Consider the following 27,745-nt stretch of genomic DNA (forward strand, 5'->3'; position numbering starts at 1 on the left):
TGCTCATTCATTCCACAAGAATTTATGGGGCACCAATAATGTGCCAGGACTAAGACAGGCCAGGTGCCAGCCTCATGAAGTTACATTCTCATAATGACCCTCACTCAGAGTCCACATTTAATGGACTTCCATAAGTTCTCTCTCTTTTTTTTTTAAGGTTTTATTTATTTATTTATTTAGAAACTGTGTATGAGCAGGGGGAGGGGCAGAGAGAGAGGGAAAGAGAGAATCTCAAGTTGAGGACAGAGCCTGATGCAGGGCTTGATCTCAGGACCCAGAAACCATGAACCAAGCTGAAACCAAGAGTCAGATGCTCAACTGACTAAGCCATCCAGGTGCCTCTTCCATTAAATTCTTAAAGTCATCCCTAATCAGGAGAGAAGACATCCTGCAAGGAAGTGCCATTGTTCCTTCCCATTATTCAAGGCCCCTCACTGATCTGTAAATTTCCAGGGGGGTGTCCTCCTTTGGGGTAGGGAGGGAAGGGAGATGGGGAGATGCCTTGTTAACTTGGCATGGGGTGAGTAAACTTTCCCCGTGCTGCCCCAAATCTTCCCAGGATGTTCATGTCCATGGTAAACTCGTCGGTAATGCCCACCCAATTTTCTTACCTAAGAGATACTAGAGGACCATCACCCTGCAGTGTTTGTAAAAGAAAACCAACATTTATGGAGCAGCTTCTGTGTGCCAGGTGCCTTTATAACCCTAAGCTCATATATTCTTAATAACTACCCCACAAGATGATCTGACCCATTTTATAGTTAAAAACACTGAGAGAGATTCAATAAATTGCCCAAGGTCACCCAGCTTGAGACAGAGCCAGGTTGGAGGCTCCTTCCACTCTACTGCTTGAACCCCAGGGTCTTGGGGTGGCAGCTTCGCCATTTACTCCAAGCCACCTAAGAACTCGTGGAAGAAAACAACATGTCTGAAAGCAAAGATTATCTATTGCCTGGCCAATTTCCACATTCTCTCCATCCTGGATAGTACATATTCTTAGGAGTGGCCATGTGCCCAGTAGGTAGTACAGAAGGCCTTCTGTACTTCTGTACTTCCTCCTCCAGCAGCAGCCACTATTATTTTAGGCTAAGTTTTCTGGGAAGTAGATGGAGATGTTGAGATTTGTGGACAGGAAGTTTATTGGGGAGTGCTTTTAGGATCAATGCCCACAGGGGAATGAGAGGAGCAGGACAAGTAGAAGAAGTTGGGCTGAAGTATAGTCGTAACAGAGCCCACCCCCTGGAAAGTTCTAGAGCTGAGCTGACCCTCAGTGTTGTCCTGCCATGAGCCATGGGGTAGGCCCTTGTACTGGGGTCATCCTGTCAAAAAGGAGTTATATAATACCTTTTATTTTATTTTTTTCCATTTGATCTAATCTTTATTCTGATGCTTTATTTTATTTTTTCATTATCTTCAGTTAGCCAGCATATTGTACATCATTAGTTTTTGATGTAGTGTTCAATGATTCATTTGTTGCATATAACACCCAATGTCACTGGACATGGGCTATCCCCACAGAAAGAACACAAGTTTGGTCAAGGGAATTCTGGGTACGGGTAATTCTCCAAAAGGAACTCAGCTGAGTACCTTCAGGAGCCAACACCAGGCAGCTGAGAGAAAGAGGGCCTCATCTGTGAAGAGCGATCCGGTGGAACACCAGAGTACCCACTCCAACTATTGACTGGAAATTTACTTCACATTGCTTAGTTGGAAAATCCAAGTCAGGAAACCTGAATGGCTCAGTCAAGTTGTGGATGAGCCTCCCCAGTCTACACTTGGTCTAATTCAAGATGGCTGGAGCCACAAACATGGCCAGGCTGATTCAGGTCTATGGAACAATTGCAGATGTTTAATTGGGGCAATCAATATCAAGCAGAACACCAGACTGCTATTATGGAAATCATAAATGCTACACAGTTAATAAGCCAAGCTACAAATTTATAGCTAAGCTCCCTGTTGGCCAATGATAAAAGAAAACCCTGATCATTTGGCACGATTTTCATTACACTTAAGTCAGTTTTCCAGGAAAAATAAAGTTTTTTTTCCCCCCCTTTTTGGTCAATTCCAGGTTAATTTTGATTAAAAGGAAAAAACCCTTGTGATCTGATGAGCACAGATTGGAGTTGGGTAAACAGGTGGGGAATTCCACTGACACGCCGGCAATCTCTAGCCAAAATGAACCCTGATCTTTGGTCATCGGTGGTTGTGGGCTCCTGTGATCTACGAGGTTTGGAAAGATACAAGAACCATTTGTGCAGCACAACTGTGGGACTTCCAAGTACAGCACAGCCCAATACGAATTAAATACCTCAGGATCTTCACACAACAATTGATCTGCCCATTTGTCGTGCTTTCCTTTCTTTAATCTTCCAGCAGGGCTTCAATCTTCCCTCTCATATTTTAAATTTCCTCTGTTCCGTGGTTGTCTGTGGCAGGGAGTGTATTTTTTTTTTTCCCTCCGATGTCTCCCATCCCATCAATCAGTTCTGCAAAAGCACGAGTCCGCCCCCTTGGATCTTCAGACTCACAAAGAGCTATCACCTGGCTGTGTGATGCTTCTTGTTCTAAGTGCACCTTTGATTTATTAAACATTTTTGAATAAAATTCTGCATACGTTTTGCATGTGGGGAAGGCCTCCACTCCCCACTTCAGGAGAGTAGAAAACCTGAAAGAGAGGAGGGATCTTGAGAGTTGGGTGTCCCTTTCTGTCTAGACTTGTCGGCTTTCTGAATAGAATGTGCTGTTGTCAAAAGCCTTTTTCCCTTCTGGGGGTGGCAGACCTCGGAACACCCTTCAAAAATGTCCTTCTAGATGCAGCCTGATGTTGACATCCTTTCTGAACCTGTCTGTTTGCCAGCTTTGTGTGGTGGTGGCAAGAGCCAGTGGCAAAACCACACACTTGCTGTGTGATCTTAGCAAATTTCTTAATCTCTCTGAGCCTGTCTTAAATAATTTTATGAGGTGAGTTAAATGTGATGATATAGGTGAAGGAGTTAGAAGTAGAAACAACATACACACACACACACAGGTGTGGGATTTGTCCCTTTGAATCATGCATTCTCTTACTCATTTTCAAAGTCCATCTTAGGGGCTGATGTTCACACATAGGAATGGTGGAGCTAGGGAGTTCAGGGTTTGGATCCAGTGCCTCCATTTTCTAGCTAAATGATCAAGGACCACTCATTCGGACTATGGGTTATCCAACCCACGGGGACCTAGGAGGCCAACTGAATTTGTTAATATGCATGAAGATCTTTGAACAGTACCTTTCATGGGGTAAGTACTCAATAAATGTAGCCCTTACTTTCCCGGGCTGCCTAAAAGCAAGACTTCCACCCATCACAAAGAAATGTACATATTGCAAGGCAAGATTATTAATGTATTTTATGTAACATCTTAATGTTTTATGAGGCTGGCATTCTTCATTGGATCCCTCCATTGGATTATATCTACCTAAGGAAATCACAATAAAACTGTTACACATCTGAATTCATTTCTAGAAAAAAAAAAAAAAAGAATCATGTACTTTCCTAAAGCCAAGCACATTTTGTGATTGGATTTGGGGCTTTGTGATCACAACGAGGCCAACAGACCACAGAGGACTACGGATCTCTTTCTAGACAGAATTTCTTCCAGCCTTTCTCAGGAAACCAGTTTTCCCTCTTCACAGAGGTCTTGTTCCAACATTTACACTGGAGATGGCACCAGATCCCGAGGGACACACTTATACGAAGAGCTGTCAGAAGTTTCCAAGGTTTTTGAGGGATCATGGGTTCACTGGTGATATTTGAATCAACTAGTCAATTCCTGGTTTTACACACATACGTGTGGTGTGTGCTGCAGCTGGCCTGTGCCGGCTCCCACGAGCTGACTGTGACATCTCTTCTCAAGTCTACATTTGGTAGCATCACACTGGTAGCTTGAAATCAGCCACATGGAGATATTGATATCACAGAAATTGGCAAATGCTACAGATGAGCCCCCACAATGGAAATGAGAAACAGAGAGATCAAGTGAATTTCTCCGTGCTACACAGCTCAGTGGCTTAGGAGAGAAATGGTTGAGCAGACATTTTTTAGAAGATGTAAGGCTTGAACTGGACTTTTAAGGGAATGTGAATAACATAGAATAGAATAGAATAGAATAGAATAGAATAGAATAGAATAGAATAATGGCTTTCAAATATCCATGCTCAAATTACCGGGAAGCTATTAATATGGCAAAGGGACTTTGAAAGTGTGTGGACCTTGAAATGGCAACTATCTTGGCTTATCTGGGTGGGCCCAATTTCTCAAAGAAATGAGTCCTTAAAAGCAGAGAACTTTTTCTGGCTGGGGCAAAGGGAGGAGACAGAAGAAAAGAAAAAGAAGAAATTCCAAGTCCTAGAGGGTCTAGACTTTGAGTATGGGAGAGGAGGGCATGTGCCAAGGATGTGGGTGGCCCCAGCACCAGAGGAATGGCCGGAGAGGTTAATCAGCCTGCCGTCTGTCCAACTGCTAGTCCACGAACTAGCCAGAAGGTGGACCAAGGTAGTCAGACTGTAGAGCCCTTGCTCACCAACGCCAAGTGCCTCCCCAGAAGTGGGGGCTGGCTCAAGCCTTGCTGTAATCAGCCCCCATGACCCTGCCAGGCCCCGCAGGCCGACACCAGCCCATGCTGGGCCCTCACCAGCGACACGTGTACCTACAGCTCCAAGGAGGGATGTGCTGCCTCGAAATTCTGCAGCAGTTCAAGTTTTGACAGATACCACTCGCCCGAGAAAGGTTCTTTGGCTTTGATGGGAGGCAACCCATCCACACAGTTCCGGGAGATGGCTTTGCTCTGAACAGATGACTCAATATCAAGGACTGGGAAAAAACGGAGGGGTGGAGGGAGGGGAGAGGAAGAGAGAGGGGGCGGGGCGAGAGGAGAGAGTCAGGATTTCACAGAGCCCAGCCCCAAGGAGACACTCTCTGATGACCAGGGGAAAGGCTTTGAAAGTGGAGGGGCTGGGCCTCAAACCCGGTCCCTGAAAGTGGGGGTGGATCCCGGCAGAAATCACATGGGGACCCCTGCTGTGGAGCCAGGGAGACCGGGAAAGAGTTCAGGTGATAAAAAAAAAAAAAAATGTTAATAGAGGACTGAAATGCATCTGGCTGGAATTCCAGGCTTCAGGTCCCGGCGCCTGCAGTCCCGGGAAGAACGCTCTCCCACTGCTGCTTCTCTCGCCGGCTGGACCCCACTGGCCCCGGGCGAGGATGCACAGACCCCGCGCGCACCTTCTGTTGTCTGTGGCGCGGGAGTCACTCTGTGAAATGTGGCCCAGCAGGCCCCCTGGTTTGAACGGCTCTTCTGTTAGAGCCTTCCTTTCTCCCCGATCCTGGAACCATTTGTTAGTCACAGATGTGCCACCTGGAGAGAAGAGGGACCCCTTTCCCCAAGAAAGATGGGGTGTCCATGGCTCTAGTTAGGATAGAGGAGTCCTTATGTTCTCAGCTTGTTCTTCAGAAAGGACATTTTGAAGCACAAACGTGGGGTCGTGTCTCTTTTCTGCTAAAAGCTTTGAGTGCCTTCCTGTTGTGTTCCCACTGATAACGGAACTCTTGACTTAGTCAACCAGGCCTGCGAAGTCTGGCCCTTGCCTCTGGCCACCTCGCCTTGGACCATTCTCCGCTTTGCCTGACAAGCTCCAGCTGAAGGGCCTCCTCTCAGTTCCTAAAGACACCCTGTTCCCCATTACTGCCACAGGGCCTTTGCACGTTCTCTTTCTTCTTCTTGGTCCTTCCTTCAGGCTGCTCTTTGCATGCCTGGCTCCTTTGTCTCCTGCAGTCTCAGCTTAAGTGCCTAGTGGCATTTCTTTTCAGAGAAGAGAATGTCTGTTATTTTCTATCTTGATATTCTTTAAGGTACTTCTACACCATGTAGTTAATCTATTTATTTGCTCTCCCTTTTAAAGTCCTCTTAAGCCCCTTTCCCAGAACTCAGGGACCTTGTCTGTCTTTATGCGCCTCTGTTCTCAGTGTCCAAGCACTGGATGGTTGCCCAGTGACTATCTGTTGCATCCATGAGCGGCTGAAGAAGGACAGGAGGCAGAGAAGCCGAAGTGAGAACCGTTGCAGGGGGAATGAGAACTGTCCCCGGGGGTGCCTGTTCCGGGGGCACTGTTCCTGGGGGTGACTGTTTCTGGGGGGGACTCTTCCTGGGAATGACTGTACCTGGGGATAACTGTTCCTAGGGGTAACTGTGCCTGGGGGGGGGTGAGTTTTCCTGGAGTTGACTTCTCTGGGAGTGACTGAATCTGGGCGTGACCATTCCTGGGAATCACTGTACTTGGGGGTGACTGTATCTGGGGGTGGCTCTTTCTGGAGGTGATGGTATCTGGAGGCGACTGTGTCTGGGGGTGGCTGTTCCTGGGAGGATGATGGTATCTGGGGATGACTGTTCCCAGGGGTGACCAATCCTGGGAATGACTGTTCCTGGGATGGCTGCTCCTGGAGGAGGTAGGAACACGGAGTCAACAATCAGGAGCCGGCTGGTGAAGAGGGAAGATAAAGGAAGGGAAGACCAATGCAGGCAAGAAGCAGCCACCTATGTTGATTTGCTTCCAGGATTTTCTGTTTCCAGCCTTTCTCTTGGCATCTGAAAGTCCAGTGGCAGATGTGCATGTAGGCAAGAGTGGGGCAAACCTTGATTCTTTCATTTTATTTAGGCCGGTTTCTGGGGCTGGGGACACGAGCTCCTCCTATGTTTTACTCTCTCCTTCTTTTTGCTTATCTACGGGACAGCCATGAACCTGGACGTGCTGAATTCCTCCCACATCCAAGCAAAGTTTTCAACTACGTTGACATTGCGTGGGTGAAGGTAAGGTGAGAGAGATGACGAAAGCCAGGAAAGAGAGACACTACAATCGGTACACACACACACACACACACACATACACACACACAGATGTACATAAACAGTAGGCATTCTAAAATAGCACAAATGCATGCATTACGCAGACAAAGGTGACCAACAGAGGAAGTCAGATGAGCTTTACTTCTACAAGGAAGGAAGAAAGATAAGCGCTGAGTATTCCTGAGTGATCTGAGTCTTCATCTCTCCAAGCACAAGAGCGATAGAGAAAATGCACCATCAATAAAGCACAAAGTAGTAGAAGCAGAAGATTTGGAGACATGGAGGTGACCACCAAAGGAACTAAAGAAAGAAGCCATGTTAAAAATTAAGAAGTTGCCTCTGGGCTTGACAGAGGAGGGTGGTTTTTTATTAGATGCCATTGAATGCTATTATTTTTTTAAACACATGTACATATGATTTTGATATAACTTAAAAAAAATGTTGGTGGTTTTGATAAATATTTTAAAATATTTTATATTTCCTAAAATATGCATACATTTAATTATTCATCCCCAAAATGGCAGCAGGGAAAAGGCAATAGGTTAAAAAGAACACGTGGGAGCCACAAAAAGCCTGGAGAACAGAGTAAGAGTGTGGAGCTCTCCATCACTGTATCTGTCCCCAGACTCCCCAGGCAGGTGGCGCGGACTGTTGGTGCTTCTCATAGGTTCCCCCATCCTGCCCACTCTCCTGGGAATATCTTAGATCCTGGAAAGGCATGCAGGCCCAACACCCCTCCTTACCACCCAACTGTGGGTGGAGAAAACCAGTTACAGAGAAGACCAAAGGACCCTGAGCCCAGTCAATAAGCAACACTTAAAATTCATGTCTCTGAAGTTCCCAAATCCCTTTCAGGGGGACGTCCCTCCTTGTGATCACAGAGCTTGGAGGAGTGAGGACAGGGAGCTGGCATCTTTCTGGGGACACCTTCCCCAAGTGGCCTCTATCAGTGGGTCTCCCCTCCCTGTGGACCCACCAAGACCTGCAGACTTCACCCCCCTTTCTCCGTGTCCATGCAGGCCTCCTGGACCAGACTGAAATCAACTGGCATTTCTCAAAATTCAGCAAGCAGCTGAGAACACCGCAGCTTTTCCTTCAGCCAGGAGCCTTCTCATGCCTTTCTGACAGTTCCTCTCTTCCTCTTCTTTCTCGACTTTTAACAGAACTGGGCCTATCACTCTGTGGCCCTTGGAGCCCCTGTCCCCACCAGTCCCCCGCCAGCACCCCCTCTGCAGGGTCTTGCTATGCTCTGGCTCCTCACATCCCTGCCCCTGCCAGTGGGGGCAGGCAGACCCCCCCAGATGCCCAGTGTCACCTTCCTAGGTGTGATCATGAACTCATGGGACTGTTATTTTAAGTCACCGTCACCTCTAAAGGAGTGCCATCCCCTTGGAAACTCTGAGCTCTCCTGGATGACCCACGAATTCCAGTCAGGCCACATGAATCACGTTGGGACACAGCCCAACATCAGCCCCTCTGATGGCCATCTTTGGTCTTCAAGCACAGACTGGGAGGAGTCCTTTGGACCCAAAGCCTGCCTCTCCCAACCATGCTGAGATCTTGGGCTTAGAAACCACGTTTGACACAAGAGAGGGGTTGGCTTTCTTGGGCACATGTATCAGGTCCTTTGCAGGCAGACTGGGAAGCAAGCCTGGCCTGTCCTGCTGCCCAGTCTTTGAAGAACCCAACACTCTGTCTTTAACGGTGTAAAGGCAGGCAGGCTGGTGGTGCCCAGGCCGACAAGGAAAGACGGGCTGGAGGTTTGACAGAACGTGTGAGTCTCATCCATGCAGCCACTCCTGCTTCCCTGGATCGTCCCAAGGAAACTTTCACCCTCTATTTGTCCTCTGTGGGCTTGTCTTTCTGTCCTTTGGCTGCAGGAGAAGGACACGATCCTTATTTCCACGAACAGCTCAATGTGGGGGCTTTGCAAAGGGGCTCTCTCTTATCTGGGCTCTCCTTTCTCAGAGCAATGTTCAGGGCTGCTTTTAGTTTGGGGATTAAGCGAACCAAAGCACGGAATCCACGTCTCTGCATGGAGAATGCTGTCTATCTGTCCTCCTCCTCCTCCCACGCCCCTCCCTGCTTCATCCTAATCTTTGGAGCTTAAAAAGGCTTACGATGCTTCTCAGACACGAAGAGTTCTCATAAGGCAACTATTGATGATCCAGGCAGAAATGACTTCCAAACGTACTGCGTGAGCTTGCCTTCATGACTGCACTGCTGGACATCAAGTAAGAGGAGGAAAGAAGGGTCCTCCTGTTGTCTTCTAGGATCAGCTGTTCTCCTCCTGCAGAAAGGCCTGTCATCAGGACATTCAAAGGCGGACCCTTGTACCTGCCCAATGAGGAGGCCAACCGGACCCTCCTTTGTCTCTTTTCCCACTCCGCTAAAATGGTGGTGACCGTGTGCTCAACAGCCTTGCCCAGCGCAGAACACACCCCGGGCGCTCTGGCCACCCCCCTGAGGAGAGGAGCTCTTCCTTTCACACTGCCCTGCAGCTTCTCGTCCCATCAGTCACAGCAAAATGGCATGAGGAGCACCCCACCCACCTTGTCTGCAGCTTCATTTACCCGCAGTCAACCGTGCGTGGTCCAGCCGCAAACGTTCCTCCTCCTGACGGATCATCGGAAGGATGATGGTGGCCTCGCACCGAATGTCACAGTGCCTGGGCCACCTGGGCCACTCACCTCACTTCATCTAGGCAGCGAGGGATTTGATCGTCTCACATCAGCACAAAGAAGAAGGGTGAGTACAGGACAATACGGTATTTCGAGAGAGACCACATTCACGTAACTTTTATTACAGTACATTGTTGCAACCGTTCTATTTTATTACTGTTGTTGTTAATCTCTTTCTGTGCCCAATTTATAATAAATTTCATCACAGGTATGTATGTATCCTTAGGTATGTAGGTATGTATACATGGATATATTATCTGTAGGTCAGGCATCCACTGGGGGTCTTGGAACATATCCCCTGTGGATAAGGGGGCTACTGTATTAGAATAGAATCTTAACCTCCAAGTTGCCCCCTGCATTTTGAAAATGGCGTTGTTATGCATTGCTTCACTTTCTGTAGACTACAACCCAAAGAGGTAAGCACAGTGACTCCCATTTGCCAGATGAGGAGACTGAGGCTCAAAATGGCGAGAAGACTTGCCTGAGCATCTGTGTACTGCTCGGATGGAACCCAGGGTTTTGAGTTCACCACCCTCCCTCAGCCCTTTCCTGGTCCAGCTCTTGCCCATAGTGATGAAGGAAGCTGTGAGCTGAGTGACAGTGGGACCTGGGGCAAAGCAGGAGCCCCTCGTGGTAATAAGAAAAGGAAGGTCCATGAATCCATCCCAACTCAAATCAGTTGGAGACGCCATGCAACACGCTGGGAAAGAGAAGGACCCAGAAGTAGGTGTCTTCGAGCTGAAATGAACATGCAAGAACAATTTATCTTCATGACTTAGGGAATTAGAATCCAGTGACCCTCATGCCTACTACCCAGGGCATGTGAGAGCTGACCCTGAACATGAGAAGCTGGGTGGGAAGGAAGGGCAAACCCGATGATTGAGAGAGTGCTGAGTATCCTTGAGGGAAGCCGAAGCTCGAAGTCTCCGATAGTTCCGTGCCTCTCGCCTTACTCCATATGTTTAGACAGGCGGGGCCGAAGGAGCACAGAGAATTTATGAAATGCTAACGTGCCTTAGCAGCCTCCTTCAATGCTGATTTCAGAGGGAAAGTTTTGAGGTTAGAAACCGCTGCTGACATTTAGCTTTCGGATCTGCGACGCACATTGTTGAGAAAGCTGTGAATGCCTGACACTTTCTTTAAGGTCTTTGTGAATTCTCCCGATGTGGAGGAATAAAGCCGGCACGAGGTGAAAAGCAGGAGCTCAGTAATAAGCAGAGAGCCAAAGTTGCCCAAATGGAAATTGGGGGCTATTTGTCCTGAGCTCTAGAAGGAACGAGCCCCCACCCCCCTCTGTCTTGCCTAAATCTTCGAAGGAGCACGTGATGTCTACTCAGGGACTCCCCGAATACCCAGTGGTGTCCTAATGAAATAATAATGGGGCATATCCTCTTCCCCAGCATTTCTACAGGGAGGACTTACCATTACCCCAGACAGGGATTAGGCCCAATAAATTACACTTCAGGATGCAGGATGGACACAAGAGGCCAGGGCTGTATGCACATACGGATGGCCCTGGGCACAGAAAATTCATCATCCTGACCTTAGACACACAGCAGGCGCCAAGCAGCAGGAAGTGGCCTGGAATGTGTCCCAATTAAGTGGTTCTTGGAGCGGAGAAGGAAATACCACCAGTAGTGCAGAGAATGTTGACCTTGGGAGAGTCCAGGGCTCCAGGGACTTGGATCCTGCATTCGTGGCTCCCGGCCGTCTTCCTAAGAGCGTACTGCCCAGGCTTGGGCCGATACCGATCTTTCTCAGCCTCGGTGCCATTGACATTTTAGGTCATATCCTTCTTCGCTGGGGAGGACAGGCTGCCCTGTGTATTTGGGGGTGTTTAGCATTATTGCTGGCCTCTACCCACTAGACGCCAGTAGCACACCACCACTCCCCTCCATTCACAATGACCAAAAATGTCTCTAGATTTGGCCAGAGGTCCTCAGGGTGGGCCACGTTGCCCTCAGTTGAGAGCCACCGATCTCTGCTCGGAAAGACAAAGAGTGATTTTGTTTCTCTGTTAGACTGCTCAAACCTCCAGGGGCTTCTGGTGTCATTCAGAGTCTACCAAGCACTCCAGGCTCCTCTGTGGTCCGCTGGCTCAGCCTCACCTGACCTTTCTTCCCCTTGACAGCTCCACACCAGCCGCACTGGCCAGCTTGACTTTTCTCTACCCAGCCCCCTCCCTTGTGAGCCTTGATGTCCTCGCCTTTCAAGCTGCCTGGAATGCCTTTTGACCACCCCCTCCCTGGGATCCACATGGCTCATTTCCTTTTATTCATGTCTCCGCCCAGATGTCACTTAGAGACCTCTTCCTCCGACTATTCAACTTGAAGAGTACGCCACTCTGTCACGCTCTAGTCCTTGTTCTTCTCATCCTATGGGGACTTCCTCTTCCATTCTCCATCTTCCTCATGAGAACACGCTCCCCTCGAGGACAAGACCTCGCCTGCTAGACCACTTACTATCGTCCCAGCCCTTCCAACAGGGTCTGGCCATCGTAGGTACTCAGAAACCTGCTGATGGGATTAGGACAGAGACTGGACCTGTACTGGGGACCCATGTGAATTTCTCAGTGCCCACATCATGTTCAAGAGGGCTGTGGGGTTATGATTAGGGGATTCTTGCATGGGTGTGAGATGGCGATAAAAGAGAAATCAAAAGTAACCAAGAAAAATGAATGTACTGGGTACCTGCCTGGACCGGGCTCTTCATGGGGCTAAGAGGTTGGCTTGGGGTCAGACTGATCAAGGTTCAAACATGTGCTGTGGACTCTGTTGAAAAAGGCAGACATTGGCTGGTAGGTATTTGGCAAAGGGTTCAACTCATTGAAGCGTCTATTTCCTTATCTAGACAGTGGGGATAGCAGCAGTCCCATCCTGGCAGGGGTCTACGGAGAAGAACATGAAACGATGCCTGCCAAATGCTTACACATCCTGCCTACAAGGGAAGGCTTCTCTTAGTTGTGTATGAACATGGATCTGGTCCTCAAGAGACTTACAGTTTCACTGAAGACTGGGGAGATGTCAAACATAGAATCAGGTAGAAATTCTTCATTCCCAAAAGGGGATTGGGAATCTTGTCTGAGAAGACATCAGAGAAGGGAAGGAAATTCTGAGTACCAGGTAGTGTTCACCCCAGACACGGGACAGAAGCCAGGAACGCCCTTGGTTCATAATCGTCTCAATCCACACCGCAATTGATTCACAAAACCCTTTCCTACTGTTGTCTCATTTGACCGTCACAGCACTGCCGAGCAGACACACACTGTAGAGCAGGTGGAATGGGCTACAATGCACTGAGCGCTGTGCCGAGGGCCCTGCTGGCGTCGTCCATGTATGTCATTGTCACGACGGTCCTGTGAGGGAGGTCTCCTTATCAATTCTTTGCAGTAAGGGAACCTGGAGCTCAGAAAAATGATGTTTGCTCAGGAGGCAAAACTGGATGTACATTGAAGTAGGTCTGGCTCCCCTTTCCGTCTCTAACCTCTGTGGCATTCTGCTGGCCCTTCGAGCAGAAACACTCTTGTGCCCCATGTTCCCTCTCTTTCTGGAACCGGTGCTGTTTGAATAGGTTGGATGATGGGAACGAGATGGAGGAAAGGATGGGTTTGTACCTTTGGCCCAGGCAAGTCCCACCAAACACATCTGCCCAAAGCATCATGCTCAGCTTGTTTAGCTGGGAGACCATGTGGTTCCTCCTGCCCACCTGCCTCCTCCCCAGGCCTTAACTGTGGTCACCTTACCACTGTGTCTTCCGGTCATGCCAGAGGGGAAGTGTCCCATGTGGCGCTGAGCTTCCGGAGACTTGGGGCTGTTTCAGCTGGTGCCTGAGATCTGCTCTCCTCCAGACTGCAGGCTTCTCGGAGACTGTGTGGCTTCACACCACCCCCCTTGCAGCAAGACCCCTGGCGCAGAGTGAGTGCTCAGTGAAGAGAGTGATAAAAGAGTGAATCATGAATGAGTAGACTTCAGTCCTTCATTCCATAGCCTTCTAGTATCCAACTTGGACTTTGGGTGGACCCAAGGATAGGACAGCATGAAGTTGCTGGGGACTTACTCTCCAAGGGCCCTATAATGTGACACACACTGGCATGCTTCTGACCTCTACCATTTCTACTGGAGGTTCGTCCTAAGACTCTGGGATCCACCACAATAGCTTAATGCCAGTGGCTGCAAGAGAAATCATACGAGTCCATCTCCTTGGGTGTCCCTTTGCTCCTTCTGAAGCTGGGAGCAGAAGAACCTCACCCCCTTTCTGCTGCTCCACTCTTGCCCCCCCTTTCTCTACAGCTTCACAAAAGCAGACATAGAGGTGGGAAGAGAGGTCAAGTCCTCAGTTACGCGTACAACAAGAAGAGCCATTCAGCTAGGTCCCTGGGCCATCTCCCAAGTTCCTCCACTAGTTGGGAGGAGGATGGTGTAACAGGGAACTTTTTACCTTTCCTATTAAATACTGTTTGGGGATGAGAAGAACATATGAGTAAATATAGGAATTAAAGAAATTCTCTCAGTGTCCTATTTATCCCCAGGAAAAGAACAAGAAGATCAAAGAACAGGGGCCCTTAGAAGAATCCAGCAGCTTCCTGACAGTGACTCATTCCTGGGAACATCTGACAAAAAAGTTCTTTATCTGGGTGTCTGGTACCAGGCAGGATGTTCTCCCGAGGTGGGCTCAGGCCTGGGGAAACAACACTTATGAAGGTTGCCTTTGCCACACAGCCTCTCCTCAACTTTACATGGTTGCCCTCCCCTCCCTCAGGTGTGGACTGCAGTCCTGGGACATAGCTGGAGTATGGTGGTTACGGTCTAGGCTCTGCAGTCAGACTTCCCGGGTTCAAAGCTTTCTTCTGCCACTTAGTTTATCTTAGTAGCTGTTAGTTTGCTAACATCCCCGGGCCTCTGTGATCTATCTGTAAAATGGAGATGATAGTCCCCTCAAAGGTTGTGGTGAGGATAGAGCGAATTGGTACATATGTAGAACAGTTCCTGGCCTTTAGTAATTGCTCAGCAAATGTTAGATATTGTCAGTATACTCTGAGTTTAATCCTCCTACAAAAAATTGCATTTTTGCCCTTAACTCCAACCTATAAATCAGAACCTTCCAGAACCTTCCAGAACCTTCCAGAGTTTTAGTCTATTGCTGGCCATCAGTGGTAGGACTTTTCCAAAGTGGCCTCAAGGACAGGCCTGCGACCAAATAGGGAACCCATTTCTGCTCACTGTCCTTGGCTCAAGGACATCTTCTTTAGGTTGGTTAGATGTCCTCACCTATGGACCATGGGGACTGTAGTGCCAGTCCTATGCAATGCCTCAGGAAACATTGGCAGGAAGGGGGAAGGACACAGGATTGCAGACCTCAGAGCCCTCCACACCTATCTGAGGCACAAGACCAGAGAAGATGACGAGTAAGCTGGTTATGTCCTGGAGAATTCTGGAAACCTCCCCCACTTTGTCTTTTATTGGATAATGTGATGGACTTAAACAAAAGAAATAAATGTGCTCTGCTGGTGTGTATCAGTGTAGGGTTTCTCTGCCACCATCAGAGGACTTCCCAGGCTCATATCATCCATGAAAAGATGCACTGGTTGTTTAAAGTCTGTTCCTAAAAAAGGTTAGATGATAAGATAAAAGGATAGCTCTCATCCATTCTATTCTTATTACTGATCAAGTACTGAACTAAACCTTTATGTACATCATTTTATTTGATTACCACCACAGCTTTGTGAACGAAGTACTCTATTAGCTCCATTTTATGGATGAGGGAACCAAGGTTGAGAGAGGTTAAGTGCCTTATCCAAGGTCACACAGCTAGGAAGTGTTGGAGCTGAGGTTCAAATCCAGGTCTGTTTGACCTTTGAGACCAAGTGACTTTATTACACATTAGGAAATGGAGTTTCCTAATAAAGGAATTGTCCCTTTGACCTCTCTTCTGACTGCTTGGGTATTTCAGTTAAATACACACTTTCTTTCTTAGCGATAGGGACATTAGGGGTCCTGTGCATGAGACTTACTGTTCCCTATTACCAAAAACACATTTTTTTCCTACTCATTTTAGGTGATATTGTGAAAAGGACACTTGACCCAGATATGCAGTATCTTTTGGAATAACCGGATTGCAGAGAATGCCTCTTAATTAAGCCATGACCTTCACCCAGTTCATCTTTTTCCTGAATGCACGCTCTCTTTTCCTACCCAAACTGCTTTGAGTAAAAGAGAGGCTGGCTCTGTAAAGCATTAACCTTTTCCTCTCTTCCTCTCTAATATTTGCAGCTCTAGCTCTGGTTCCAATCTCCCATTTCCAGCTGCCCACAGGAAATTGCCACTGGATGTCCCAAAGGCACCTCCAGTGCCTGAAACAAAGCACATCCTCTCCTCGGTGTCCCAGCCCCCCTTCCTGCTGGAGGTGTCATTATTCTCCTGGCCTCCGGAGCTCAAGGCCAGGAAAACAGATTTGCTGGCACCACTTCCTTTATTCCTGATGTGGCTGGACTCACCAAGCCCACCAGAGCTTCCTTCCTAGCATCCCTGGCTTTTATCTCTCTCTGCACCTTGTCCTGAGTTCCAGCCCTCTGCACACCTCCTCAGGGCTCAGACCCCTTTTTAGTCACCTGGCACTAGCTGAGTCACCAGTGAGATCTTGCCCTGAAACTACGGCTATCACATATTCACCTGCCCAATGACCGTCCCCTTGCCCACTTTATGGGCTAAGGGGCTCCACAAAGCAGCCCCTTTCTAACTAACTTTCTTTTCCTGGCACATCTGCCTTCTCACTCATATATCACCTTACTTCACTCCCTCTGGCTAAGATGTCCGACCCATTCCTCTATACATCTTTAACCACCCAGGTGTCAAGACACAAAAAGGTAAATTAGATTGTATGCCATTTCCCCATTCTGATTAATTATTGTAATTGCCTGGAGCCCTATACTGAGAAATCCAAGATTATATGCTTGCTCTATGTGAAAGAGGACCATGACTGATTAGTGATGTCTGCCATGTCCTAGGAATGACGTCTGCCACCGGTTTTGGAGGGAGAAGTGATTGATTAGTGATGCCTGCCATGGGTGTGGGAGGGAGAGTGATTGATTAGTGATGTCTGCCATGGGTGAAGCAGGGAGAAATTGAATCAAGCTGACTCTGGCTAGAGCCAGGTGGTAGCCTGCTTCTTCCATGCAGCCTTAAACAAGGCAGCCCTGTGGGTCTCTTGCCTGTGATACACTATCATAGTAATAAATACCATATTGTGATGAGCTCTAAGAATAAAAACACCTGAGATCTGCCTTTAGGAAGGCCATGATTAGGGATGTATTTGCCCTATTCTTTATTACATCCCATTCTGTTCTCTATCTGCACTAGACAATTAAAAATCACACTTATAACAATAATTTCTAGCATTTATGGGAATTGCTCTGGGCTGGGCACCATGCTAAGGTTTGGACACACACATCTCATTAAATCATCATGACTCCATGAAGGAGGAACTCTCTTAGTGAGTCCATTTTGCAGATGAAGGAAGGTCCAGAGTGACAAAGTAACTTGTTCAAAGTCACCTAGGCAGTAAGTTGTAGGACCGGGATGGACTTCCAACCCTGCTGGATTCCAAAGCTAGGCTGTTGGTTGACAGACATTTTTATGATTCTCTATTAGTATACAGTGTCATGTGGCGTCATCTTGAACTTCTGGCCAAGGCGTTACAAATAGACTGTGAAGTGTTTATGGGGAGAAATCTAACCACACACTTTGTCGTATCCTTCTTTTTCATAGCCAAGTACCCAACACACTTTTAAGCCAAAGCTGATAGATACTTGGAGTCTCTTAGATGCTTAGTTTGAGGCCAGTCAGGCTCTGCTGGTTATCTATCTACCATCATTTTAATGTATTTTCAAGGCACTGAAGAAGTGTCACAGATACATCTAGGAAATATGGAACCAGATCAGAGTAAGTCAGGGGACCCTAAGAAAACCTCCTCTGACAGGCAAAAATACCTCCCTCTCTGGCTTCAGTGAGAGCTCTGGCTTTTTCAGATGCAGCAGTAATTTTTGGCCACAAGAGGGAAGTAAAGACAAGGCTACCAGAACCAAATATCCTAACCTCCATCCAGGCCTCTGGAGCAAGGGGAGGCGCTGGCAGTGGCTGTTTCTTGTTCTAAGGCCACTATCAATAATCTGCAGATGAGATGAGCCGTAACAGGCTGCTGCAAAGACCTAACATCTGACTTCGCTTCAACTTCCAGCATAAATTAAGTTAAATGGGCTTCTATTCATGAATATATTTGTCCCATCTGCATTTATTGAGCACCTACTGTATTCCAAGCACTGTGCTGCTACTGAGGATGATGGATAAGTATACTAACAACCCAGCACACATTTCCAAAAAGTATCTGCATTCTCAAAGGAGGCACTCACCATGTTCCTGGGAGAGTCCAGGGTGACGTCTCAGAGGAGGTGACATGTGAGCTGGGTCTTGGAGAAGGTCTGGGAGTTCCCCAGATAGAGAAGGCTGAGAAAAGGACATCCCAGAGAAAAGGAAGAGGAAAGTGGCAGCTGCAGAAATCACTGGAGTGGAAGTGAATTTTTTTGCTGCTTGCCAGGGGCTGGAATTTGATGGCCACTTTCAGATAAAGATTCCTGAAATTCTCCTGTCCTTTTGGTCAGGTTTATAACCACCTATAGGAGTGGAGCTATAGGGTCTGGTTAAAGGGTAACAGTGGAAACCCATCTTTTATAGAAAGTTCTCATTTATATTCTTCCTGAGCACATTCATGGGAGTTCCCAGCAAGAGCAGCAAGATCTTCCTCTGGAACAAACCCAAAGGGACATGTCTGGGTGTGAACCCCTGGGGGTACTCCTACGCCACCCCTCCCGCATTGGTGCAGCCCTCAGTCCTGGAAAACAGGCTGCCTAGCAGCTGGATTTCCAGCTCTTTTCCCCTGGGCTCTTTTCCCAAATTGGTCCTTATCCCTTTGCTCCTGTTTTAGGCCTTGTGCAGAGTCTGGCAAACAGCAGCCTTCCTGGCAGTTGATCTGAACCTCCGTGTAGGAAGCAAGGCCAGGAGACATCTGTAGAATGAGCATCATAGGCCCTTCCTCCCAGGCCTGTGGTGAGAGGTATCAGAGGTAACCATTACCTGGGGTCCAAGTGAGGACCTGGGCTCTGGACCCCAGCATGCTTAAGGATCTGGGGTAGCAAATGGGCATTTTGGGGTGTCAGGAACTGGCAAGGGCCATAGTCCAACTGCCCAGAGAGCCCACTGGAGTAGTTGGTTGCCCTCCCTCTTCCAGCATGGGGAATCTCAGAGGGAAAGGACCCCCAGAAACTATTGAGGAAGATTGCAACTATTGTCTCCTCCGGTGCTGTTCCTTAGCCAAGGAAGCTGGAAGCCCAGAGGGTCTGAAATGGATGAGAGAGAAGCCAACCCTGGGGAGTGCTGGGGGGACATCATTGCTCCTTTCAACCAGCCCATCCCAGAGATGTTCATTGTCAAGAGGAGCCCAGTTTGGGCAGGACTGAGATGGAAAGAGGGGTCATAACACTTTCAGTGTTGGGGCTGTACCCGTGGCCAGGAGGGGGGACTTCAACCCACATCCCCACCAGCTTCACCATGACCATTCCCACCATCCCCATCCCCATCACTTTTATCATCACCATCATCACCATCATCACCATCATCACCATCCCCCATCAACACCTTCATCATCATCATCACCACCGTCCCCATCACCACCATCACGATAGCAATACTACTGCTAATAAAATAGTTAACTAATTTACCGAGCACCTGCACACTTCTGGCATTTTCCCTACATGAACTTCTCCCAGTAGTATTTCTAGTAAGTGTCTTCATAGATGAAGACACTTGGGCCCAGGGTCTAAGGAGTCCTTCTCTCTCCCACTGCCTCAGCTCTTGGGAGCCATTTCTCCCCTGGGCAAGAACGTGGGCCAAGTCCTTTCAGAAATGGAGAGAAGAAAAGTGACTTTTAAAGTTCTTGGGGAGGATTTCTTTCTGTATATCTTTTTTAGGAGCATGTCTGACTCCCACCTGTTCTTTGAAAGTGAGAACGTTCGTTGTGTTGGCAGGGGGTCCAAGCACACCGCTGAACTGCACTAGGATAGAACTTTTCTTTCTGCCTTAGTGGGACCAAGTCTTCTGTTGCATCCCCAATTCTTGACAGCTGGCTCTCTGAATTATGAGGCCCTTTCACCTTCTAGAAAGACATTCATCATCTTTCTGAGGAGGAGAAGTCAGTTTGGTGGCTCTGAACACCTGTACTCGTGATTGACATGGGAGCCACTGGTCGTCCATCAGCCGGTGGGATGGTGTTGCTGGCAGGGATGGGGAGGGCCACCACCCCCAGCCCATCACATACACATTTCCTCATGGCTTTGGCCTCTCTGGCTCTAGACCCCTTGTTTTCCCTTGGCCAGAAGTAGGGAGGAGGAAGAGGGCAGAAATCATCAAGGATGCTTCTGGCTTCAAAAAGAGACTGGCTTGGACCCTGCTCAGAGAGACACCCACCCTCACTCGCACAGGTGGGAGAACCCACTTCCATCTCACCACTGGCTCTCTGCTGGTCAAGCCAGCCTGGGCTTCTCTGGCGAAGACTTCATTGCTATGTATACCCATATGCACCACCTAGCCATCAGGGGAGTACCTCCCTTACCCCCAGCACCTTCGATTTCTTTCTCCCTAGAACCACCTTTGGGTATATGGTTATTACATGCTGAGCTAAGGCCCTTGTGTGTGGATGGACAGAGGTCCGTCCAAGCTTCCCTGGAAGTATTTACTCTTCAAGAGACATGGAATGTTCTAGAGACTCAAATAACAGCTCTCAAGCCATGGTAGGGGAGTCCATGGATATCTCATTTTTGTAGAAATGAGCCACATTTTTGTTTCTTATTTGCCCAAATGTTCCTTCTTGAGGAGACAAGAAAAGAGAGCTACGTTTAGATAAAGAGAGAGTACATGCCAAGTCCCCCATGCGGCTGCGGAGCCCAGCAGAGATGCCTGAGAATCAGCTACAGCAGCCAGCCATTGGCCCAAGAAAGAGGCCCACCTGGGAAGTGACTGCAAAGCCAGAACCAGCTGAAAACAAATTCTAAAAAGACTGAGCACTGACCCAAAAGATATGGGGTTAATTGAGAAGTGAGTTTAAAACTAGAAGAGAATGAGATACAGAGAACGAGCGTGTTTGACTTCAGCCTCCTTCTCTGTTACGTGGGCGTCATAGGACAGTCCAAATTTCCTTCCTGTCATTCTAAAAGCCAAAAAGCTCAGAAAACACAAAGCCTTTCCTTTTCTTCCCAAATGTTTGGCACTAAAACCCATTAAGTGGTGAGGTCTGACCAGAATTCATGTGAAACAACTTATAACTTTTATTTGTCCCATCAAATGGGAAAATACAACTGTGTTTGATTAAGGGGTGCTACCGCAGACCTACTGGGGGGGGGTGTGATGGGCTGGTCGACACCCCCATTGTTTCCTTGACAAACTCCTAGGGGGAAAGACCTCATTTTGAAACACATCAGTCCCCAAGCATTTTACGACAAAGGCCTGATGACCTGCAATCCAAGAGATTATTTTGGAAATCAAATGAGAGAACACGTGTAAAGAACTTAGCATGGGACTTGGCACCTAGCAAGCAAACCTCTCCCTAGCCCCTACTGCCGAAGGACACTGCGGCCGGGGGGGCCTCAAACAGAAAAGACAGCTGGGCATTCTTTCGAAGAGGGGCTTCTTCCCTGACGGAGCAAAAGCGACTTCCCATAACCCCAGAAGAAGCTCCAGGATGTGCCCCATGCTCCCCCACTAGATTTCTCCCAGTGAATCAAAGTATTCACCCCCAATACCTCCCAGTTTTTCCATTAAAATATGTTAGTTTTCAGGAAGAACGTTGTATATTACACAGAGCTCTCTCCCCAGCTGCTTTAAGTTGCAATACTCCCTGTTGGTTATGAAGCCGAAAAATACATTCACATCTGTCCTTGATCTGGTGAGTCAAGAACATAAAAACTCAGCTACACAAAGGCATTCTTCCACGCCCCTTCCAGAGGGGCATTTCCATCAACCGCGCAGGAGAGTAAGAGCTGCTTTACATATGTTTTTGATGCTGAAACTATAACATTTGACTTTTTTTTTCCTGCTCCAAAGTGTTAACCAAATAAATAAGAATTAGATGGTGTTTGTGTAAACTTAAGATACGTGACCTAAGATTCTTGTTTCCCTTCTGACTTCAGCATAAGACTTAGCTACTTAATCCTTACACTTTAAAGCATGTGTTCTCTTTATGTGCTTTATCAAATCCGTTTCTGCAGTGAATACCTTCTTTCTTGGCAAATACAGAAGCCAGGAGATTGTTTTGTATTTCCACTGAGGTGGGATGAATACCATGGGAAAGCCGGTGGCTACCTAGGGGTTGGTTCACTGTGCTCCCTTATCTGGTCAAGGTGGGTTCTTCTCTGTCCTCTTCACCTAGATTTCCTGACTTCCAGCCATCAGCCCTGGGGAGGAATGGGTGGAAGGTGACCAGTTGTCTCCGCTTGCCTGAGACTGAAGGGCACAACATAGGAGGACCAAATGGTGAGCCTGGCATGGGGGAAAGAATAGGGTGTCTCAAAGTGAAGTATCCCAGCTACTGGGTGAGAATGCATGGACATTTGTCCGGGGCCACTACTAATTCTGATGTGGTGCGCTTACCACATGGGCACACAACCCAGGGGAGGGTGGAGAAGGAAGCTACCTAGTGTGAGTGTGTTGGTGGGGAATCATCCTGGGTTGTAGAGAAATGAGAGGCTCATCCTCCCCTGACAGGTACCAGCCACCAAGGACCATGCCATGGGACACATCTCTGGAGAGCTTGGTGAAGACCCAGCTCAAGAAGGAGATGCCCACAGACATGCCTCTCCCACAAGGCCAGGATGGAAGAGAAGATCCCTTCCACAAACAAACAACTGGGAACACGTAGGCTGTCCCAGGGAAGAGGGCTGAAGAAGGGGCTGAAGAAAAATCCAGAATCAGTTGAGATCACATTCTGAAAAGACCAAATGTTTATCCCAGAGAGTTCGTCTTAGATTGTTTTAAATGGGAAGTGACTGAGACATGAGCAATGTCAAGTATGAGTTTTATATTGCTCTGTGGTGAGGGTGCAAGGTCACACTGACGTTCATTACAGGGGGAAAGTAACGTTCTGAGGATACATTTGAGCCTTAGAGTGTAAGTGTGGACACACATCCCCCAGTGGCTTTATGATTATGACAGTTTTTTAGGATATGGTCCAATTCAGTCCCACAAGACCCTGGATGACATGTCCCTACGCTGTCCCTTCTGCGATCTCATTTGGTGCAGTTGCCTCTCCTCCCACTTCATGCACCACACACTGCCCTGCTTTCCAGTCCCCATTCTCAGATTTCCTCCTGCCTCAGGGCCTTTGCACATCTCTTAGTCCTTCTTCTTGAAAAATTCCTTTACTTCTCCTGAATCAGTCTTTATTTTCGCCTCGTCTTCCCACATTAGATATTCTTTCTTTGGGGATGCAATTACAATGCAATGAGATTATAATGGTCATGAGCCTCTGTTGTTACATGGATTCAATGGTAATTAGTTATTTGTGATTGTCTTTTTACTTTGACCCAACTACCAGACTGTAGATTCCATGAAGGCAGAGACTAAGTCTGTTTTTATTAGTGTTCATTCTTAACAAGTAGGCAATGCTGGGCGCATCCTGTATCTGTGGAAGGAAGGAAGGTACAAGAAGGAAGGAAAGCAAAAAGTGGAAAAGAAAGCTGAAGAAGGAAGGATGCGTCAAATAATTGACTAGCACTCTTCATGGTGCATTTTTGTCCTGTAGACCCAGATTATTTTGCCAAGAGTTTCTGTTCATCTTAAGGATTGTGATCTCCTTAGGACCAAGGACCTTGACTTATTCTGTATTTTGTCTCTACCAACTCTCTAGTACATAAAATTGTATAAAGTATTTATTTATTTTAAAAGATTTTATTTGTTTGTTTGTTTGTTTGTTTGTTTAGAGAGCAAGAGGAGGGGCAGAAGGGGAGGGAGAGAGACTCTGGAGCAGACTACAATGAATGCAGAGCCTCATGCAGGGCTCAATCCCAAGTCTGCAAGATCCTGACCTGAGCCAAAATCGAGACTCAGAGGCTTAACTGACTAAGCCACCCAGATGCCCAAAATATTTATTTTTTTAATGAAATAGTTGCTTTTGGGGCTGACAAAGTGTTGCCTGGCAAACAGCAGAGCTCAACCAAATAATTAAGAGATTGTTCTTTGGCTGCTGTCATGGCCTACAGCTGTTCCAAATTAACTAGAGCCTCTAACATGTTTACTCTATCAATCTGATGGCCACCTATTTCCAAACAAGGTCAATTCAGCCTCGACCTAATCAATGCTCTCCAAGTCCCAGATGCACATATTTAATTTAAAGAGAGAAGCTTCCAAAAGGTCAGTTCTGAGCTGCCTAGGAGAGGATTGCCCTTGTCTACTGTGGAGTTAGAAACAAATACCAGAAGTAACAGAGCAATGGCTACCACTTCTGAGTGTGACCCCAGAAGCTTAAGGGAAGGGTCAGGAGATGTCTAGGAAACTACTCGTAAAAAGGACTTGGCCCAATCGCCCTTGGCTTTTTAAAGAATTCTGTCCTCCGTGACCTCACTTGGGAGTAGGAGTCTTGACCTTGAGCAACTGTCATTTTGTACCTTTACTTCATGCAGCACAATCTTGTCCCCTACCAGACTGTAAACTCCCTGAGGTCAGAAGCCATGTTTTAATCCTTTCTGCATCCCCATTACCTAGCCCAGTGTGGGAATTACAAGACACTTACAAGACTGACATCAGTGAAAATGGCAGAGTAGGGAACTCGAGTAGCTCATTCTTCCATGAAAGCTATGAGTACTTGGCAAAAAACTCAGAATCAACCCTTTTGGAATTCTGGAAACTAAACAAAAGTATACAGCAGAAAGGGGGACACTTAGTAAAGATTTTGAAAAAAAAAAAAAAAATCCCAACCCCCCCAAAGACAAAAACAAACCTAACAACTTAATCTCAGTAAAAGACCTTTGTGGCATTTTTAACTTATCCTGGTCCTAGTCCCCACTCTCTAGCTCAGCAGTGGTCTTGAAGACAATGTTCCACAATCCCTATATAGGCACTGGTAACTTGAGGGAGAAAAATAGATCTTTTTCTCAGGGAATTGTGTTTGGTTGTTTTGACCTGTCTGGTGGCTCCCTGGAGCAGTTCAAAGAGCTCGCCTTTACCTTGCCTGACTCAGAACTGACCCAGTGCTGGGATGGCTGTCCATGCGCCACTTGTCAAAAACACTTAAAGGCCAGGGTACTAGTTCCTGCTGCCTGGGCAGTGGATAACAGTTGGTCCAAATAATAGACTAACCAAACAATTTGGAAGGAAAGGCTGGGGAATGAGATGCTTTGGAAAATAAGGGTTCTGAAAAGCTCTGACATTTTCTTGGGAATCATGAAGGCCACTGCATGCCCAGGACTGTTTGCCTACTCAGGAAAACACTGAGCAGTCCCTAAACCCTCCCTTCTGCCTGGCATTCAGAGGCTGCACAAGAATGAAGTAAAGGATCAAGAGAAGTTGTCAACTGCTCAGCTGAGTATTGAGGACACGTCTTGGTACGCACACAAAGCCCATCTGCAAAGACTGGGAGTTTTGTGGTTGTCATTGTTCCAGACATTTAAAGAAACCACAGTCCAATATCTACCTGGTAACCAGACAAATGAAACAGAGACTTAAGGGGCCACAAATGACAAGGAGTCCAGGCTTTATGAAGTTAGTTTAGTGAAATCATTCAACAAGTCAACAGCTAGAATACCCAGCATCGATACACCCAAGGAAGGATGAATTTCCGCAGATGCTACATCAATATTTAGTGTCCAGTTTTCCACGAGAACAAGAACAAGATCAACAACAACAAAACGGTGAAGTATGCAAAGACACAAAAGGGTATGGCCCATGCAGAGCAGGAAAGTAAGCAACAGAAACTGTTCCTGAAACTACCTAGATGGTGGGCATACTAGACCAAGACTTCCTAGCAACGATTTTGGATATGCTCCAAGAAAGAAAGGAAGCCATGGACAGAAAGCTAAAGGAAACCATGAAAATGATGTATACAACAGCTATAAACATATACACACGTGACAGCAGAATTCCCCAAACCGTATGAAGCAAAAACTGGCACAATCAAAGGGAGAATAGTTCCACAATAATAGTTGGGTACTTCAATAGCTTGATTTAAGTAATAGAGAAATTAGATAGAAGGACAGTAAGGAAATAGAACGCAAACAACACCGTAAACTGTAGACTAAACAGGCAGCTGTAGAATTCGCCATCCAACAAGAGTAGAATACCGTGCTTCTCAAGTGCACGTGGAGTGTTCTCCAGCACAGGCTCTACGTTAAACCACAGAACAAGTGTCAGAAAGTTTAAGAAGCTTGAAGTCATACTTTCCTCAGCCACAATGAACAGAATTGGAAATCAATACCAGAGGGAAATCTGGAAAATCCACAAATATGTGGGAATTAAATAATACACTCTTAAATAGCCAATGGGTCAACAAAGAAATAACAACTTCTGGGAATTGGGAATTAGAAAATACTCAGAGATGAATGAAAATTTAAGTACGACATACTGAAATTCATGAAAGGCAGCAAACGCAATGCTCAGGGAGAAATTTGCAGTTGTAAATACTTATGTATAAAAAGAAGAAAGATTTCAAATCAATGATAGAACCGTTCACCTTCAGAAACTAGGAAAAGAGAAAACTAAATCCAAAGCAAGCAGAAGAGAGGAAATAATAAAGCTTAGAGCAGAGCAGAGATAAACGAAACAGAGTGGGGGAGCTGGACACTGACCTTGGAGACACCTCTGGGGAGGGTGTGGACTCATTTGCATTAAGAGCTCAGAACCTACTGGGAGGGATGAAATTAGAACCCCAAACACTGCTTTCTGAGATTAAAAGTTCTAGAAATCTGATAGGATGGCTCTGGCTAAGGTTCCCTAGCAAGAAAAAAGACATGGGCTCCCTAGAAGAACCATGGAGAGCAGAAGAGGGAGAGTTAGCCTGGACTGATGGCCAGAAATGCATCCCAAGAGTTCAGGAGTTTTGTTGGGGAGCAGGCAGTTGGCCTAGAATGGTGTGCTGTGCGCCTGGCACCCTGGGACCCTGCTTATGTCATGTTCTGAGGATAAATGGCTTACATGATAGTGAATTGAAAGAAAAATGTGAGGTCCATGATGGAGTGCCGAAGACCATGGCAAGGATTTCAAACACGGAAGTGGGCTGCAAAGCACCAGCAGGGGCATCACGGGACCATGGCTACATCAACAACCCAGCAAACCACTCAGCTCTCTGATCCTCTCTGTTAATCCAGAAACTGGAGGCAGGACTGAAAGTTTCACTTCTTCGTTTAAAGACTCAGGGTTGATTCAAGGGGCGCCTGGGTGGCTCAGTCGGTTAAACATCCAACTCTTGCTTTCTGCTCAGGTCATGATCTCATGGGTTGTGGGATAGAGCCCTACATTGGTTTCTTTGCTCAGGGGGAGTCTACATGAAAGACTCTTGCCCTCTGCCCCTCCCCCCTCCCTAAAAATGGATAAATTAAAAAAAAAGTCTCAGGGGTTCCGAAGTGGGTGGGAGGGTGGGCATTCTGCTAACAGAGGGAAGATGGTGCTTAGGCCGCGGACTGGAAAATCCAAAGAGCTATGACTGTATTTGTGTCCTAAGCTGAAGAAACCTACATATGTGTTATGTCTATGTATACAGACATAACACATATCCCACACCCATGGACACATAATAGGGTAAGAACCGTTAAAAACAGTTAAGAAAAGGAAAAGGAAGCCAAGACTAGAAGAGTTATCTTGCACCCAGATAGAGAGGGAGGCGAATTCACCAGTTTGGGACTGGGGAGCTCTCTGCATGTGCTAGAGGAAGGACCAAACATTTGTCTCCAAGTTCCCAGGAGTCGCTGTGAAGCAGGAAAGAGTGCAAGTTACTCGATTCATGGTACGTATAAGGTATATGTGTATTTGTTGCTTAGATATTAGACGTATGAATCTTCTCTCATGTACCCCCATGGGGCGGTCACTGGTCACTTCTATCTAGGGCAATGCCCCTCATCCCTCCTTACATGCAGGAGAGACCTTCCAAGACCCTCAGTG

The sequence above is a fragment of the Mustela putorius genome, unplaced genomic scaffold (genome assembly GCF_011764305.1).
Source record: "Mustela putorius furo isolate JIRA1106 unplaced genomic scaffold, ASM1176430v1.1 tig00003909_pilon_pilon_pilon, whole genome shotgun sequence".
Taxonomy (NCBI): Eukaryota; Metazoa; Chordata; class Mammalia; order Carnivora; family Mustelidae; genus Mustela; species Mustela putorius.